This window comes from Adiantum capillus-veneris, chromosome 4, assembly GCF_014529385.1.
Source record: "Adiantum capillus-veneris isolate H3 chromosome 4, ASM1452938v2, whole genome shotgun sequence".
NCBI lineage: Eukaryota > Viridiplantae > Streptophyta > Polypodiopsida > Polypodiales > Pteridaceae > Adiantum > Adiantum capillus-veneris.
In genome coordinates, this window is record NC_140934.1 from 134370676 (window position 1) to 134388224 (window position 17549).

General features: G+C 42.1%; 1 pseudogene; it reads right to left on the reverse strand.

Moving 5' to 3' along the window:
- Positions 1 to 1024: 1024 nt before the first annotated feature.
- On the reverse strand, positions 1025 to 16764 carry LOC147460011 (uncharacterized; annotated as a pseudogene).
- Positions 16765 to 17549: the final 785 nt, after the last annotated feature.

Genomic DNA, 17549 nt, shown 5'->3' on the forward strand with positions numbered 1-17549 from the left:
TCTCTCTCTCTCTCTCTCATGTGTTCCTTTGAGGTAACACCCATACCTCTCTTTGTCTCGAACTCCTTACTGAGAGGGAGACACAACAAGCAGTATAGGACTACAAAGTGGCGAGTCCAGGTGATGCATGAGTCAAACAAGTGAAAAAGTCGGCAAGCACACAAACAAGGCACAAAGCGGGAGCTTTATAGTGCAAGGGAGGGTTAAGGACGAGCGGCTTGAGCTATAATGTGGAGTCAGTGGCAAGGAAGGAGATGGTGGAATCGGAGAGCACGCATCGGTGGCGGCTGTTGTAGGACGGGTAGGATGCCGAGAGGACAACACATCAAGGGGGTATAGTCAGTAATCTTGAAAGTATTGGTTTTTTCCAAGTGAGACAATATTGACAAGTGACGGACCCCAAGTTCATGATTCTTGGGATATTGTGATAAATGCCCACTACTTCTATCCACCAATAAAAAGGGAGTATGTAGTATACATTTTGAAAAATACATATTAGAGGGAATCAAGAAAGATGCATGCTTTGATTAATTAGCACATGCATGTGTGGTGGGTGATGATACGACGAGTTGAGAGAGGAGGGGAGAAAACACGCACATCGCAGGTGTTGGGTGAGTAGAGAGGGGAAGGTGGCAAGAGCTGCAACTAGCGTACGGGCCAGACCAGCCAGTGCCACGAGGAGCTATGACCCTTAATCTACATACAATTGCACGGGTTCGAATCCAGCTTTTGAAACGTGGTAAAATGGAGTAAAAGTGAAAAATAACTTCTCCTTTTTCATTAGCATTAGCAAAAAGCAAAAAGGGGAGGCATCTAAGGCCTAAAATTGACGGGTACCCCCCAGCTTTTTTTTGACGGAAAATTTCTTGGCAATGCCTTTCACATGACAGGCAAAAGTGTAGCATTACCATTCAAACTTCCAAGAACGCAAAGGTTCAAAAGGGGCTAGTCCGTACATAGATGGTAGTGCCAAAACAAGAAATGATAAATTGCAATAAATCCCAAAATCTATGCAATTTTTCAATTATGCTAATGGCATGGCTCTCCTCTTCTTTGCATTCACCCAAATCTCAAAAACATCATTCTAGTCAATCAGTAAGCTGCCACGCGCATCAATGGACAATAGCATCAAATCATCCAGAGTATCCAATCCTAAGGCAGATCTTGAAGCATTTTTAATGAAATTTTGACGTGAGAAGCCACGTTCACATGCAACAGTGCTTGCTGGAATGACTAGACTTACCTGCCATAAGCTCATTAGTGTAGGAAATAAGTCCCACCAAGCCTTATTTGCACTACAAACCTCCCATTCATCATGCATACTCTTGTTTCCCACAACTCGATATAGCTTTCCAACAAAATCTTCTCTCTCACTCATACATCTCCGGATGTCAACAATACTACTATCCACATTAAGCCGATTAAGTAATCTTTCCAACCATTCTTGATGGATAGGATGATGCACTAAATATTTTGAATGCATTAAACACTGGGAGATTCTCAAATCGTCGATTCAAAGCATCCATGCACATATAACTTTGCCATAGAAATGCATTCTTCAAGAGATCCAGTCTCTTTTACACTTTTTTTGGGCGACACATCCAAGTCCAAGTTCTCCGCATCTTCATTCTCGACATCTTGGTTCTCAACATCTTCTTCGCCACACTCGTCTGTTTCCGTTGCCATTTTTCCCTTCTTATCTTTGGAAATAGGCTTAAACTTCAATACATGACTATGAGACTTCCCACTTGCATCTGCATAAAACAATTTGCCCTCTTTTGCCATTCCTAAAAAAGTTGACAAATAATTTGATCCAACACCAAAGTTATTAGCATCACTATAAGATATCTTCTAGTGAGCTTTTCAAACGTCAAATCAATCAAAGCACCAATAGTGGTCACATCCATGTCTTGCCTTTGGAACTCTAGATTAAGCTTGTTAAGCTCTACAAGCACATGAATCATAAATTGTACTTGAAAGATAGTAGCATACCCATACCACTTCTTTTCACGAAGTTTCCATTGTGAAAGAACAACATGCATAATTTTGACAAGTCTTTCCATGACTTTGCCTCTTGAAAACCATCGCACTGAGTGAATCTGTAACGCTTTCACATCCAGAATATCATACTCACTTATGATCTTCCACAATTCTTCATGTCTCTTCCCAGACTTTCCCAACCATGAATACACTTTATTTGCAACTTTGTCAACAAAGGTGTATACATGAGGATGAGACACAAACCCATCCTTTGCTGCCAAAGCGTGTTTGTGTGCAATGTAGTGTACACCCATGATACGAGGCACATCTTTTTGAAAACGCGAAATAAGACCTGTCTTATGACCAGTCATCACCGATGCACCGTCGGTTGCAATAGCAATGAGCTTGTTTACATCTAACTCATTGTCTTTAGAAATTGAATCATTGCATCATAGACACCCTTTGCATTTGCATTCTCCATGGGAAGCAATTCAACAAAGCAACATCTAGCACGTCCCTTCCCTTTGTTACCCATATACGTCACATAGACAATCAAGTGCTTTTCCATAGTACGATCCGTACTCTCATCAATGAGCACAGAGTAAAACGGGCTCGCACATATCTCTGCTAGCATTTGCTTCTTGACATGATCCTTTATGGAAAGCATCATCTCTCTGCCAGACACTAGATTCACATACGAGCCATACTCTTCAGAAGCAGGCATATTTGGCGTATGCATCTCACGAAGAAATTTGCAATGACTGGGATATTTATCCAATGGAATATCCTCACATGCACAAAAGTAAACCAACTTCATACATGCCACAATACGCATTTGCTCCAATGAAACATGGAGTCCATACCATCATCAAGAGGACCTCTACCTGTATGCTCCAGACGTTTCTTGGCGTTTAATACACACAAAGATTCAATATGATCCTTGGTGAGAGAATGATCACGCAATGTTGAGATCATAAATGTTGTAGAACCTTCGCAAGTATACACATTGAATCTCTTAGTTTCCTCACAATATGTGCATTTAATAATCTCCTCATTCAACATGTTCTTACATAAGTGTAAGAACTAGGGAAACTAGACCTGAGATCCTCCTCCCAACCTCCCTTTATTTAGGCGGGCTCCTAGTGCTACAAACGGGAGCGTAGAGAGCCCTGCAAAATACTCAAAATAGCGCCTAGCAAGACAGAAACGAATAAATCTACGTACCTGTCGACTCGCACAAATCCATAATCGAGCACAATACGAATAGAGAGAGACAGAGAGTGGGAGAGAGCGAAAGAACACATGCAGGCGCACCTCCTAGAGAGGAGTGCTACGCGAGCACGGTGAGAGAGGAGGGAGGAGAGAAGAGAAGAAGACACAAGCACTGGGTGCAATCTCCCCCCGTGCAAGAGTGACCATTTCCCTCTTGCACGTATTTTATTTATAGATTCTTGAATGGTCAAAGTGAGTACAAACTGGCCGGCCGGACATAATTTGCCAAAGCTCACAAAGAGCACTTGAATAATCAAATATATATAAAATGTAACATCCTTCTGCATAATCCATTATCTGTTGATGCTCTTGCCACCTGTCAGCTGCAATAGCTAATGAAATATCAATTCTATAACATACCTCTCCGTTGGAAAGCAACTGTCCTCAGTTGCGAAGAAAAAATCTGCAAACAATACTTGTCAAAAACAGTGATTAGTATGTTATGTCACAAACATCACATAATAAAAGAAAAATTTATGAAACTAAACAACATTAACTTATGCCTGTCGTCATCCACATAGTACCTATTCTAGTGTCCCATACCACTAGAATAAGCAGTATATGTCATACCCTGATGAATCAGGATATCATTGGTCACACTAATCATCAATCACATAATGTCAAGTCTCATCACATAAACATTGTCGTAATAATCACCAGATACCAAATATCCAAATCCAATTCCAATTCCACAATATAAGTCCAAATCCAAATCACTTTCATGATGTACCCGGGTAACAAAATCATACCAGTTACAGTGGTGGCCAGCCACTGCAGCATGATTTTGTGATTGGTGTTGCCTAAATCGGCGAATCTACACTAATGCTGCCTATATCGGCGGATCTGCATTTACCATTGTGAATAGATATGTAATTTGTAAGTGTGCTGCCTAAATCGGTGGATCTGCATAGATAATTAGTGTTGCCTAAATCGGCGAATCTACACCAAGATGAGCATGTACACACTGCCTAAATTGGCAGATCTATGTGTTGGTGACCAATGGACTAGGCTAGACATAAAAATATAACAATTTTCACAGGTGTAAGACCAATTTGGAGCATGTTGGAGTAGGAGAGTACGTACGAACTATTGTTTACTATCCTAGAGCAGCTTAGGTCACATGAGTAGTTGCATAGCTTATTGACAAATCATGGCAATAAAATTTATTTCCAATACAATGAGAAGCCATGTCCTTAGTAGTGTTGTTTGAGTATGTAGCGTAGAACACAATGGAGAGAAATGAAATAAGAAAAGAGGAATGACGTATTTGATGGATACAAGTAGGGGGAGGGGGGGGGGGGGGGGGGGGGGGGGTTGCCATTATCACTCCTGCACAAAATTATAGTTAACAAGTGCAAAATGTAGTAACTTTGTGCTGAAAATATGGTATGTAATAAAATAGAATTGCGGCCTGTTTAAGATAATGCAATGTATGTCAAAAGAAGAGCGGTTCTACGTGTCCGCGCTAAGGATACCATTGTATAAAAGGCTACACGTTGAACTCGATTGCACATGGAAGATGTTTATGGCTGGAGGTTCGTTGACATAAAACGAGTACTCACAACTTTATCTGCAAGAGTAATCCTCAAAGACAAAGGAGTAAAAATGATGTCTGATCAATTGTAAAAGTAATTAAAGAACACACTTATTGTATGAACATTTTTAAAAGTTTGAAATAAGAATTATTTACAAAGTAGGGATGGGTGTCATGATTAGAGATTAGTGTGGTGTGATAACAATACGAAGGTCAAATAGTAGTTCCAATTAAGGAACGAGTCATGGAGCTTTTGTTTAAACTATTTTACAAAATTTGAAAAATAAAAATAAAAATTCATTCCAACTATATGAACTATATTCATCATGGGGTACCTTAATCAGCTACAAAGGAGTATTAGAATTCATATAGAAGCAAATAAAGGAAATTCTATCATGTAATAAAGATGATTATAATTTAATCTTGTAAAGATCTCATTAGGTGTGGGTGCCATGTGCCCTGAGAGGTTGTGTGTGTAGTATCTCAAAGAATAATTAAATTTTGGTTCGTATGCATGTTACCGTGCCAACTGATATGACAATGTGTGATGACACTTTTAATGATAATTGTGACTATTAAGCCTTGAGAGCACCCTTACCCAGAGATAGCCATAGATAAGCAATCCCAGATGAGTTAACAGCCTTGACAATTAGAAAACTTCTGGCATACAAAAAATTACTATACAAAATGGCACCCGTTTGGCTTATACTTCTTCCGCATAAGGTAAACTCACATACTCGACACACAGCAAGGCTGGTACCCTTTACTTACACCACACATGCACCATAACCACTTGGGTACATGTTAGAGAGTACATGAGCATGAGATCGAGAGAGGAGAAATAAAATAAAAAATAAATATGTACTCAAACAACAAGCATATGGAGCTTAGGAGTTAGAACTGAGCCGATGAGCTTAAATTAGAGCATGCAATATAGGGATGGATTCCACTAAATAATTATGCTACTTGGTGTTACTTCTGACAAGTCTGCGATGGAGAATAAACAGGAGAGAGCCCGACTCCCCCTCCTTTTGCTATTCATGCGGCAACCTCCAATAGTCAACACCGTGGCCCGACCAACCATCTTAAAGTGGAGGCCCCTCGATTTCCTTACTTGCTTTGACGCAGTCGTCCTCGTAACAATCGAAGCCTCTCTGTCTCTGAAAAGGAAGAGAACCTGCCGTATAAAGACCCTTTCGAACATCATACACAGGTATAATGGAAACATCGTAATGGTGGAGATCAGCATCTGGTAGCTCAGCGAGAAAACGGTTTGCTTTAACAGTTCATAACCTTCATGCTTTGCCAAGCTAAGCTCATGAATATCAATCCTCGAAAGTTGCTCAATCACATCTGTTAACCCAGTCCCTAAAGAGATAGAGACTTGCTGAGTGCTTGTACTTGGCCCGTGGAATGTACTTGCAATTGCTTTGGGCGATTGGTACGGGATAGGACCATGAATAGGGCCAACCCCTGCTTCATGGGTATGTTGTAACGGCATAAAGTTGTATCGCACAGCGAAGGTTGTGAAAGCCGCTTGGGGCAAATCGGGAGTCGATGGTGCGACAACAGGTGGTATAGAATTAGGGGGTGAACGACCATGTCTACGATGTCCTTTAGCAAGACCTTCATAAGGATAGCGTTAAGCACAGCCCGGCATGATGTGCGGATGCCACTTGCATGTCCGATAGCAACATCAGGGAGGAGGCAATTGGTTGACCTGCAGCCAGTATGAGCACGAGCAGCATGAAGTAGGATATTGGCGGGGCAGGTAAGTGAGACTCTGAGAGCAACCGGTTGCAAGCTGAGCTGCATGTCGAGTGTGTACGCGCGACTTGTTGCTGGGTGGTTGACGCCATGCAGCCAACTGAGAGAGAGAGAGAGAGAGAGTGCTCCCCGTCTGCCAAGTCCTTCTTGGTCGCCTTCTCCGCTTGTGCTCCCTCCTATCAAGCGGCCATGCTTCTGACTCTCCTTTTACAAGCATTCACAGCCATACACCGAGTGCTAGATTATGACACGGCCTGAAGGGCAGCACCTCAAATTCTTGCAATAACCGCTTGTGAAGCGTCTACGTTGACACATAGAAGAAGATTAGAAACTTGATGCAGCTGGTGTGGTTGGGGGACGCCATGCAGACCACGAATAAAAGGTGGGCGAGATCGAAGGTTGGTTGTGTGTGAAGATTAGAGAGAGTGTGCTGGGCAGCGGGCTACTGTCAGAATGTCGGGCCAGTTTGCAAGTCGGACTGTAGGGTGTGCGAGTAACACTAATAGGATGCAAAAGTAAGGGTGACGGTTTGTTGTAGGTTGGGAGAGAGGGAGAGTACATGGCGACTGGAGTTAGTGGAGGAGTGAGGTTGAATAAAAGAGAGGCTGAGAAATAAAGAGCTGAAGCTGTGAGCTTGAAGCGTATATATTTGCAGTCGAAGTTAGACAAGCTCAAGCACTGGACAGAAAAGGAGTGGTTGAGAATTGTCATCCCACACCAGCGCATGTGTGTGTGTGAGTGTGGGTGTGTGTGGATCAGGGTAGCTGCATGAAAGGAATTGGGGTGTGCATGGCATAGCGAAGGAGTAATAGAGATAGAGAGAGAGTGTGAGGATTTGCATGGTTCTCAAGTGAGAGTTGATCAGTCGATGAGCGATCCTCACATCGGAGAGTCGACCAACCAAGGCCATGCATACCGCAAAAGAGGGGAGTAAGACTAGAATGCAGCAACATGTCGGCTGCATGTGAGGGAAAGAGAGAGTGCTAAGCAGCACTGATCTGATGACGATTAGCGCTGTAAGAAAACCAAGAGGTTATCTGTTGCAGTAAGCCGATTTATTTAGTTGTTTGTTTGTTTGTTTTTGTTTTTGTTTTTGTTTTGTTTTGTTTTTTTTTCCCACGTTGAAGGATTGATCCTATGTTGGGCTTGGTTCCTGCCATGACTCAAAGCCGAAGGCAGCTCATCTTTGAACGAGAATTTTTTGAGCAGCTAAGTGCTTGTCAAGCCACTCCCGAGCATCTCCTTGGAGTGAGACCATGTCGGATAGCTATGGCGTTCTACAACACATATATTTAAGACGTGAATCTTTCTTCTTCATCTTCTCATGTGCCTTCCTATTTGAAAATCTACAAGGATTTTTCCCCACTTAATTTTGCGAACTCAATATTCGACACTCTGTTCCAATGTTAAGATTTTTTTTTTCCCCCTTCTATCTTCTTCTATCAGATCTCTCGTTGATCTTATACCTCTAGCGCCGTACCAAACTTCCTATGTACCCAATACTCACATGATTATTCATGCGGATGATATTGTAAATGAAATGTACTGCTAATTAATTATGTATTAATTCTAGTATAGCTAGCTTCGGATATCATAAACAATTAATTTCTTCGTGATGCAATTCAAGCAACGATGCATTAATGTAATCATTAAAACAAAAACATTCATTTTGAAAACATCATGATACAAACTTATCTTCGATATTTGGAGGTGAAGACGATAGCCATAAGTTGGTGGCTATGACTTCCTTTGTTGTTCTCCACAACATGTAGGAGCCTTTCCCTGTGCTCTGATACCACTGCTACAAACGGGAGTGTAGAGAGCCCTGCAAAATACTCAAAATAGCGCCTAGCAACACATAAACGAATAAATCTATGTACCTGTCGACTCGCACAAATCCATAATCGAGCACAATACGAATAGAGAGAGACAGAGAGTGGGAGAGAGCGAAAGAACACGTGCAGGCGCACCTCCTAGAGAGGAGTGCTACGCGAGCACGGTGAGAGAGGAGGGAGGAGAGAAGAGAAGAAGACACAAGCACTGGGTGCAATCTCCCCCCGTGCAAGAGTGACCATTTCCCTCTTGCACGTATTTAATTTATAGATTCTTGAATGGTCAAAGTGAGTACAAACTGGCCGGCCGGACATAATTTGTCAAAGCTCACAAAGAGCACTTGAATAATCAAATATATATAAAATGTAACATCCTTCTGCATAATCCATTATCTGTTGATGCTCTTGCCACCTGTCAGCTGCAATAGCTAATGAAATATCAATTCTATAACACCTAGCCCCTTGCCCTAGACGGATCCCATGTCCACACTGCCTAGCCCGACCCTTGGCCGTAGTCCATGACTATCTTAGTTCTTAGGGTACAGGACCCTTGTCCTGACATTACTCCCCCCTTAAAGAAGAGTTTTCGTCCTCGAAAACAAAAGTGGGAAACTTCTTCTTAAGAACACTAATGTTTTCCCAAGTGGCACCTTCCTCAGGTCGGTCTTTCCACTTGATTAAGGGTTGTTGTCATATATGATGTCGTGTACGCAACTCATGATAATCCAACACGATCAGGTTCATGCGGCAAGGTAGGACGTTGTCGTCCCCATGTAACCGCTTTCGTAGACGGCTTACATGAAACACCGGATGAATGCGAGAATGTGATGGTAGTAATAATTTGTAGGCACGATCACCAACTCGCTTGAGTATTTTGAAAGGCCCACGATATCGAGGAGATAATTTAGGTGTCGGTCCAGTTTTCAGACTTTCTGAATGTTTTGGCACACGTAAAAATACTTCCTCCCCTTCTTCGAAGGTAACTTGCCGACGTTTCTCATCAGCGTATTTCTTATACCGATCCTGTGCTTGTCGGACATTCTGACGAGCAAGTTTCAACATATCCATGTGGTCTTGGAGAAAATCCTTAACCTGTTGGAGTTTTTCGGTTACCAACCCCACCGTAATTGGTGACCTAGGTTGAAACCCATACATGAGCATGAAAGGACTAAAACATGTTGTTAGAACTGTTGTAGGCAAACTCGAGAATAGGTAAGTATTCTTCCCAGTCTGTCTGTTTTTTGCTGACGTATGCTCTTAGCATATCCTCTAGCACCTGGTTAACCCGTTTCGTTTGACCATCTGTTTCTAGATGATCAGTTGTACTGAGGTTGAGTTGTGTACCCAATCGTTTAAAGACAGCTCTCCAAAAGTGGTTGTTAAACTTGGGATCACGGTCACTAACAATGTTACTTGGCAACCCATACAATTTGTATAGATTGTCCACAAATAACTTTGCTAATTCCGGTGTCTTAACCGTTGATTTGGTCAGAATGAACTTACATAGTTTAGTCAACCTGTCTACGACCACCCATACTGAGTCATGACCTCGTATAGTGGTTGGTAAACCTACAATGAAATCCATGGAGATACTTTCCCATTTTCCATTGGGAATTTCCAAAGGATGTAAGAGTCCTCCTGCTTTCAGGCGCTCTGCTTTGTTAACTTGACATTTTTGGCAATGCAAGACATAATCTTAAACAAAGCCATGCAAACCTGGCCAGTAAAACTGTCGACGTACGAGAGAATAAGTTTTTCTAATCCCCGAGTGCCCTGCACTTGGACTATCATGACATTCATAAAGAATTTGGCGCCGAATGTCTGTGTCCGTCGGTACACAAACTCTCCCCTTGTGGAGAAGGTACCCATCGTCGATGGTAAAATGCTTCCATCGTTGTAGTTCATCACTTGATAAAGGAGAACTAGGTGTGGAGGTTAACTGTACATTACCTGATAAGGATCCCTCTTTTGAACATGGCTCCACACTTTGGAATATGTTTCATCTTACTCATATTTGCCCTTGAGAGACTCTAAAAATTCACTACGAAGTTCCGTGAACAAGAGCGAATTGATCTCTGGCATTCGACTGAGAGCATTTTCCACTACATTGTATCGGCCTTTGCGATACCTTAACTTGGCGTCATGGATCTCGGCCCCCACCTGGCTTTTCGACCCTTTAAATCTGTTTGTTGTGTAAACCATTTGATGCTTTCATGGTCAAACACAATCTCGAACTGAGCACCATACAGATAGTGCTGCCATGTCTTTAAGGCAGAGACTATTGCATAGGGTTCGCGTTCGTAAGCAGAATAATTCTGCTGAGCTGCATCCAGCTTCTTACTTTCAAATACAATTGGCCGTCCGTCTTGTAACAGGACTGCTCCAATAGCACGATCACTGGCATCCATTTCCAAAACGAATGGTTTCAAAGGATTTACAATAGCCAGTATAGGAGCTGTAGCTAATGCGTCTTTGAGTGTTTCAAAACTGTGATGTTGAGCGGAACCCCACTAAAAAGCCTTACCTTTGCCTTTTAGTTGGTCCGTCATAGGTACAGCAATGTGAGCATAGTTTTTAACAAACCTTCGGTAAAAACCTGCAAAGCCTAAAAAGATCTGTAATTCTTTCAGGTTTTTAGGAGGTGGCCATTTTCGGATGGTATCCACTTTGGATTGATCCATGTATAGGCCATTAGCTGAAATAACATGCCCTAAATAATGAATTTCCTCCTTGAGAAAATCACATTTAGATTCCTTGGCATATAACTTGTTTGCGCGTAACAACTCAAACACCTGCCTGAGATGTTGTAAGTGCTCTTCTTTAGAAGCACTATAAACTAGAATGTCATCGAGGAACACAATGACAACTTTGCCCAAATACGGCTTCAAGACACTATCCATAAGTGTCATGAATGTTGCTCGCGCACTGGTTAACCCAAAGGGCATCACCAAAAAATCGTAATGTCCAAACCGTGTTCGAAATGCAGTCTTAGGTATATCGGCAAGCCGAATACGGACTTGGTGATATCCTGACCGCAAGTCGATTTTTGTAAAAATTCGAGCATGTGTTAGCTTATCAAATAACTCATCTACCCTTGGCAATGGGTATTTGTTCTTAATTGTAACCGCATTTAAACCCCGGTAGTCTATGCACATGCGCATACTGCCGTCTTTTTTCTTCACCAAAATGATAGGCGAAGCCCATGGTGAAGAACTGGGTTGTATAAACCCTCTGCTAAGGTAGTCAGCAAGCTGACGTTCCACCTCGGTAGCCTCTGAGAAACTCATACGGTAAGGTGGTTTACTAACAGGTTTACAGCTTGCAGTCACGTCAATACTATGTTGTACTGAGCATGTCGACGGTAAACCTGATGGCAAATCATTAGGAAAGACATCTTGAAATTCCTTTAATAATGTTTGTAATTGATTAGAAACATTTGCTTGTGTAGAATTAGCCATTTGTGGAATTGAGGAGAGAGAAGCATGCGGCGTTGAGGAATGTTCAACAGACTCAATGTTAGAAAGAAAATGAGACAGTGAGTAACACAAGAAAACATGTTTATTTCATTATTAGAAACGAGCTGCATCAGCTTGGCAATACAAATCAGTGGTGATGAAGGTATATCCTTTTCTCCTAACAACAACACATGTGTGCCATGGGAATCAAACATCAAATTGTTGTGCTCATAGCTACGCTCAGTGATGGTCCTAGGCTATGCAACCACTCCCTACCAAGAACCACATCAGCCCTTTCCATGTTTATAACTTGAAAATCCAAACAAGTAGAGTACCCTTGTACTTCCAATGGAACAGCTCGGCATTGAGTATCCCATATTTCACTATCGTGTCCATTCATCATTGTTACCTTGTAGCGGTGGGTACTCGGAGTTTGAGGCAGTTTGAGCTTTTTCACCAATCCATAATTGATGAAATTGTGCGTAGCACCGTCATCTACCAAGATGCGCACCTTGTGCCCTTGCAGATATCCGTGCATACATACTAACTCATGTGGTCTAAAGGTTTGTTGCCACATGGAAGCTGTGAGACAGCATTCATGCACCACCTCAGTGTGTGTTACTTTCACTGTAGAGAATTTTGAGGAAGACTCAAGAGACAGTAGTTGCACAGTGTGCATTGCTTTGTCCTTCCCCTGAGCAGCAGATTTTCCCTTGGGACAATCCTTTTTGCTGTGGCCTCTTCCTAAACATACCTTCTCTTTCTTGGCTTTATCAGGAGAGAGGGGACCCCTGGTCCCCTTGGGTTTTTTAGATGCATCTGACTTAGCAACTATAAATTTTTGTTTATTATGCCCGTATTGAGTGCGTGTATTACTATGTAAACTAGCAGGCACGTTACTATTATGTGTTTTCTTATCATTAGGGTCATCATGAATATGTGCTTTCACTATGGCTTCCTCAAGTGTTTTAGGGTCCTGGGACTTGACATACTTCTTAAGTTTTGGAGTCAGACCTCATATGAACCATCGTGCTTGTTGAAACATCCCTATAGTGAGAGATATATTCAAGGAGTGATGGATATTGGCGCATGGAACATGTGTCCCAAGCGGTCCAATTCCGATCGGCCTCGTTTGTAGGCAAAAATTCCTTGCTAAACATTGATTCAAAGGCTGCCCAACTCTGTGGTATGATGTTCTTCTCCTTGAGAGACATCCACCATTTGTAGGCCTTGCCTTTCAGAGTTAAGCTTGTTTGTAGAGCTCTTACTGCATCTAGAGTTCGCCGTAAGGCGTGAATTCCATCCCATTTAGTAAGAAAGATGTTCACTGCATCCTTATTGCGGTCCCGGTCTTCGCCCTTGAAAACTGGTGGTTTAAAATTCTTCAACAAATCATCTACCTCTTTGGCAGTGAGAGTATGTATTGTTTCATTAATTGGGCCTTGCCCTTGTGTTCCAACGTGCTCATGCATGTGGGTGTCAACAGTACTCTTAGTCTGCTGTTGCATTAATTGAATGACTAATGTGGAAAGTTTAGTAACATTTTTATTTAAAGCCTTAAAATTTTCATCCATGACTGTCATGCGTGTCTGAAGTGCACAAAATTCTTGAATATCGAGCAATTCATAAGTATCTTCTCCTGTCGTAGCGTCGCGGGTACTCTCCTTGAGAGGATCCAACCGCGAGCTGTCATTGGCAAGATCGGGAGTACTTGCTCAAAATCGAATGTCATGTTGATATCCGAATCTATGGCTACACATTGCAGTGAAAGAAGTACTCAGAAAAAAATACCTGATTTTGGTAGCACTTGCCAAGTATAGCTAACTCCCCTTTGCGCGTCGTAGCACTTGACCGTCGAAAAAAAGAAGAATTTGCACTTACGGTGTACAAGACGAACTTCACACAATTGCCCGTGGTTCAAAAGATGACTGAACGCGTGCAGTGTAGATGATTGAAGCGTCACCGTTGAAAAGAAGCTTAATTATTAAAAGCTTCGGCTATGATGTTGCTTGAACGCCACTTGAATCCATCGCAATCGGAAAAATATGCAGTTCTGGAATTTCCTGCAATTACTGAGCGTAGCCGGACTTCGTGAGACTCGATGGAAAGCCGAGTGCTTGCTTCGCCTTGCTTGTGCTGCCGTGAATTGCCGCCTTGCTTGTGGGAAAGGCCACTACCAATGGCCAAGGCTCAAAACTAATAGCCAAAAGGCCTTGCAATGTGAAGAAGGCAAATTTTTTTGAAGCAAAAACACACAGGTAGCGTGCTGCAGCAGCGCAAGCTCGCAAGAGATGAGGGTGTGGCTTGTTCAGGCTGGCTACGGCCGCGAGGTCGTGTATCCTCCCCCTCCTCCACAGGGCGCTTCTCTCAAGCCCCAGAGCTCGCGATTCCGTGCACCACACAGTGGTTTCCAAAACGGTCAAGACCTCCCGAATTAGAAAGAAAAATTGCTACTTTTGGAAAAGTCTCACAAAGGCCACGGTTCTCACCTAAAGAGCCTACTTTTAGGAACCTAAAGTGACCACGCCTAGAGAGGGAGTGGAAGAGAAACTCCTAAGCTCTGATACCAGTGTAAGAACTAGGGAAACTAGACTTGAAATCCTCCTCCCAACCTCCCTCTATATAGGCGGGCTCCTAGCCCCTTGCCCTAGACGAATCCTCTTTCCACACTGCCTAGCCCGACCCTTGACCGTAGTCCATGACTATCCTAGTTCTTAGGGTACAGGACCCTTGTCCTGACAATAAGTAAGCCCAAGGATGGAGAAGAGTCCATTGTTGCCGCCACCTTCTCTTAGTTATCTTAACACCCTCGGACATAACTACATCAACATCATTTGCCCTATTACCAAGACCTTGTTTTGCGCTACCACTCATATTGTCCACAGATGGATCTAACATTTGATACATTTGACACTAGATTTTCCACATTTGTCAATGCATTGCCGGCTTGGACGCTACTTGTACGTTGTCGAGGAATTTGCGGTCTTGCTAGGAAAGCACCGGGCTTATGGCTGTGAGAGTTTGTGAGAGAACTCGACAAAAACTATATGAGGGAGTTAAACCATAGATGCCATGAAGACTAGGGTTTGGAAAGAAGTACAATCAAAGAAGACCCACCCATTCTCTCTTGCACTCACACGCACAAAAGAAAATGTCAAAATAACACAAAGATGAAAACATCAAGGCTATGGTCATAATTAATTGTGTATACAAATCCTCCTGGTTCATAGCAAGATAACTACGCTTACGTCAAAAGAAAAGTTATAGTCTGTGAGAGGTAGTATAATGGGATCCGGTGATAGAAGTATTTCATTGAGCCTTTCTAGACCAAAGAGAAACACTATACGTTGTTGAAAGTGTATTTTATGGCTAATCCATACGCTAATTCTAATAGATCGTACAGAGTGAAAGCGATATAAATTATCATCATGTGGGTTATTCATCTAGGATAATTCTAGTATGTGTAAAATGTAGTTATGAGAGAAGAGAAGAGAAGAGAGTTTCCCTCCGAAGCCCTATTCTTGCCCGTAGGCAATAAGGATACTGCGGGGAGAGATGTACCTGTAGCAAAGAGAACCTAGAATTTGTGGAGAGGACGAATTACTAAGAGTGAGAGAGATAGGTTTGGTTAACGAGATGAGATTAGATATATATGTATGTTGGATTAGAGATGAAAAAGAAAACAACAAGAAATCAAGAAAACATCAATGTAGAACACATCTTACTTGACAAACCCTTTGGCACCATTATTGATGGAGAGAGAAGAAGAGGGGAGAATTCAACGTTGATTGATACGCCAAGTGCAAAACCTTCTTTGATTAGATTTGATCTTCCAAGGATAGCGTACAAGAATGGCTAGTCTTCCTCTAGGAGAAAGTGTAGGCTTAGGCTTATGTTAATGGTTAAGTACAATTAGGCATTACTACTCACTCCCTCAAGAATTCCTCTCATCAATGGCTTGAATGCTTGAGTTCTTTTCAAGGAAGAAGAGGTCTCCTTTTATAGGTGAAGAGAACCCCCAAGGGTTTACACAAGAAGAGAGGAGCCAGTGTGAACAGGAATTGGAAAAGTTGGAAATGAGCTGTCCCTGCATGATGTGGGCAGACTGGGGTCCAGTATTTTGATCATATCTCCTCAACCGTGGCTCCAAATAAAAAAGTAAAAATATGGGCAAAAACTTCAGCTCATTAGCTACGATTTTCATTTTAAAATCGTTTTCCAATTCGGATTGGAACCTTGTGTAAAAAATTCATCAAAATAGGGTCCATTTATGGCAGCAAAAGTCTTCATGTGGTCTCCTTAGCATAGACTTTCATTTAATTCCAAAGGACACCTCATGCCATATGAAAGCATGCCATTGCTCCTTGACAAAGTTTTGTAATCATGCTTGCAATAATGCATTAAAATAAGTGTATCTTTGAAATCATGCCACCTAGTGTCCCACTAGGATTTGATTCTTTCCTAGTAGCTATTTAAAAAGAAATATAAGAAAAGTATAAAAAATACATAAAATATATATATATTGGAGTTTACTATAGATATAGGATCTAGCTAGGGTGTGAGATGATAATGAAATAGTAGAAATAAAGAATCAATGCTTTTTGCCCCAAGTTAAAGAGGCGGAGTTATTGATGCTTTTCCCATAGTATTTTCTGATGGTAAAGTAAGGATAGGTTACCTTTGAGAAAAATAATAGGATGAGATAGAAGGCTTATTATTATACTTAAATATGCATATGTACATTATAGGAAAGATAATTATGTATCTAAAAATTACAAGATAACTCTTGTAGGATGCGTTCCCACTATGTACGTGTCACAGTACGACAACGTTTGATAAAAAACACATCTAACTTAAGCTGAGACTTTCTCTTCTTCTTTGCAGAAGAAAGAGAAGAAGATCCTACTCTCTTGCTAGGCTCCATTCCAATTTCTTAGCTCTAGCGATACGAATAACTCACCTAATCTGCAAAATCGACCATACATAGCAAACTACAAGTCACATACTGTTTCTTATTCAAAATCATAGTGCAAGCAAAAGCCTTGAACATTGCATAACGAATAATGATTAAAAAACATTGAGCAAAAGCTTCCAACGTTCGAGCACTTATAGCCTAGGTATGATGTGGGTTGATGAAGAGTGTTTTCAAGATTGCTCTTAAGCTCTAGAGACTGCAAATATCCTCTCCTAGGTTCAACTCGTAGCAAGTTCAACTCTATAGCATTTCAAATAGCAGACAAAATGAAATCAACAGTGCTCTCTCTATGGACTCCACAAGAACCAAGGCTCTCGACATATACCTTCTTGTTGCTCGTAGCTTCCATGTGGAAATCTTGTCAATAACCATGTTCGTCGCAGCTCTACTCAGCAATGCACTACGCAGCCCTGTTCACATGCGGCGTGGTCGTGCACCAATGCAACCCACCTTCTTCAATCTTGCTCAGTGGCCATGCTTCTCCGTTCGGGAATCGGAAGTCGGCTCCTGTAACTCGCAGGTCTGCAAAGCAACATGCCTGTTTTTTCGCGCAGCCCTGTTCACATGCGGCGTGGCCGACGGCCGTGCACCAACGCAGCCAGCAGCGTGCTGCGTCACCTTCTTTGCGCGCCCTTGCAACTCGCAGGTCTGCAAATCTCTGGTTTTTTGAGACGTTAGCAGGGCTCTGGTTTTTTCGCGCTCTGGTTTTTTGAGACGTTAGCAGGGCTGAGGAC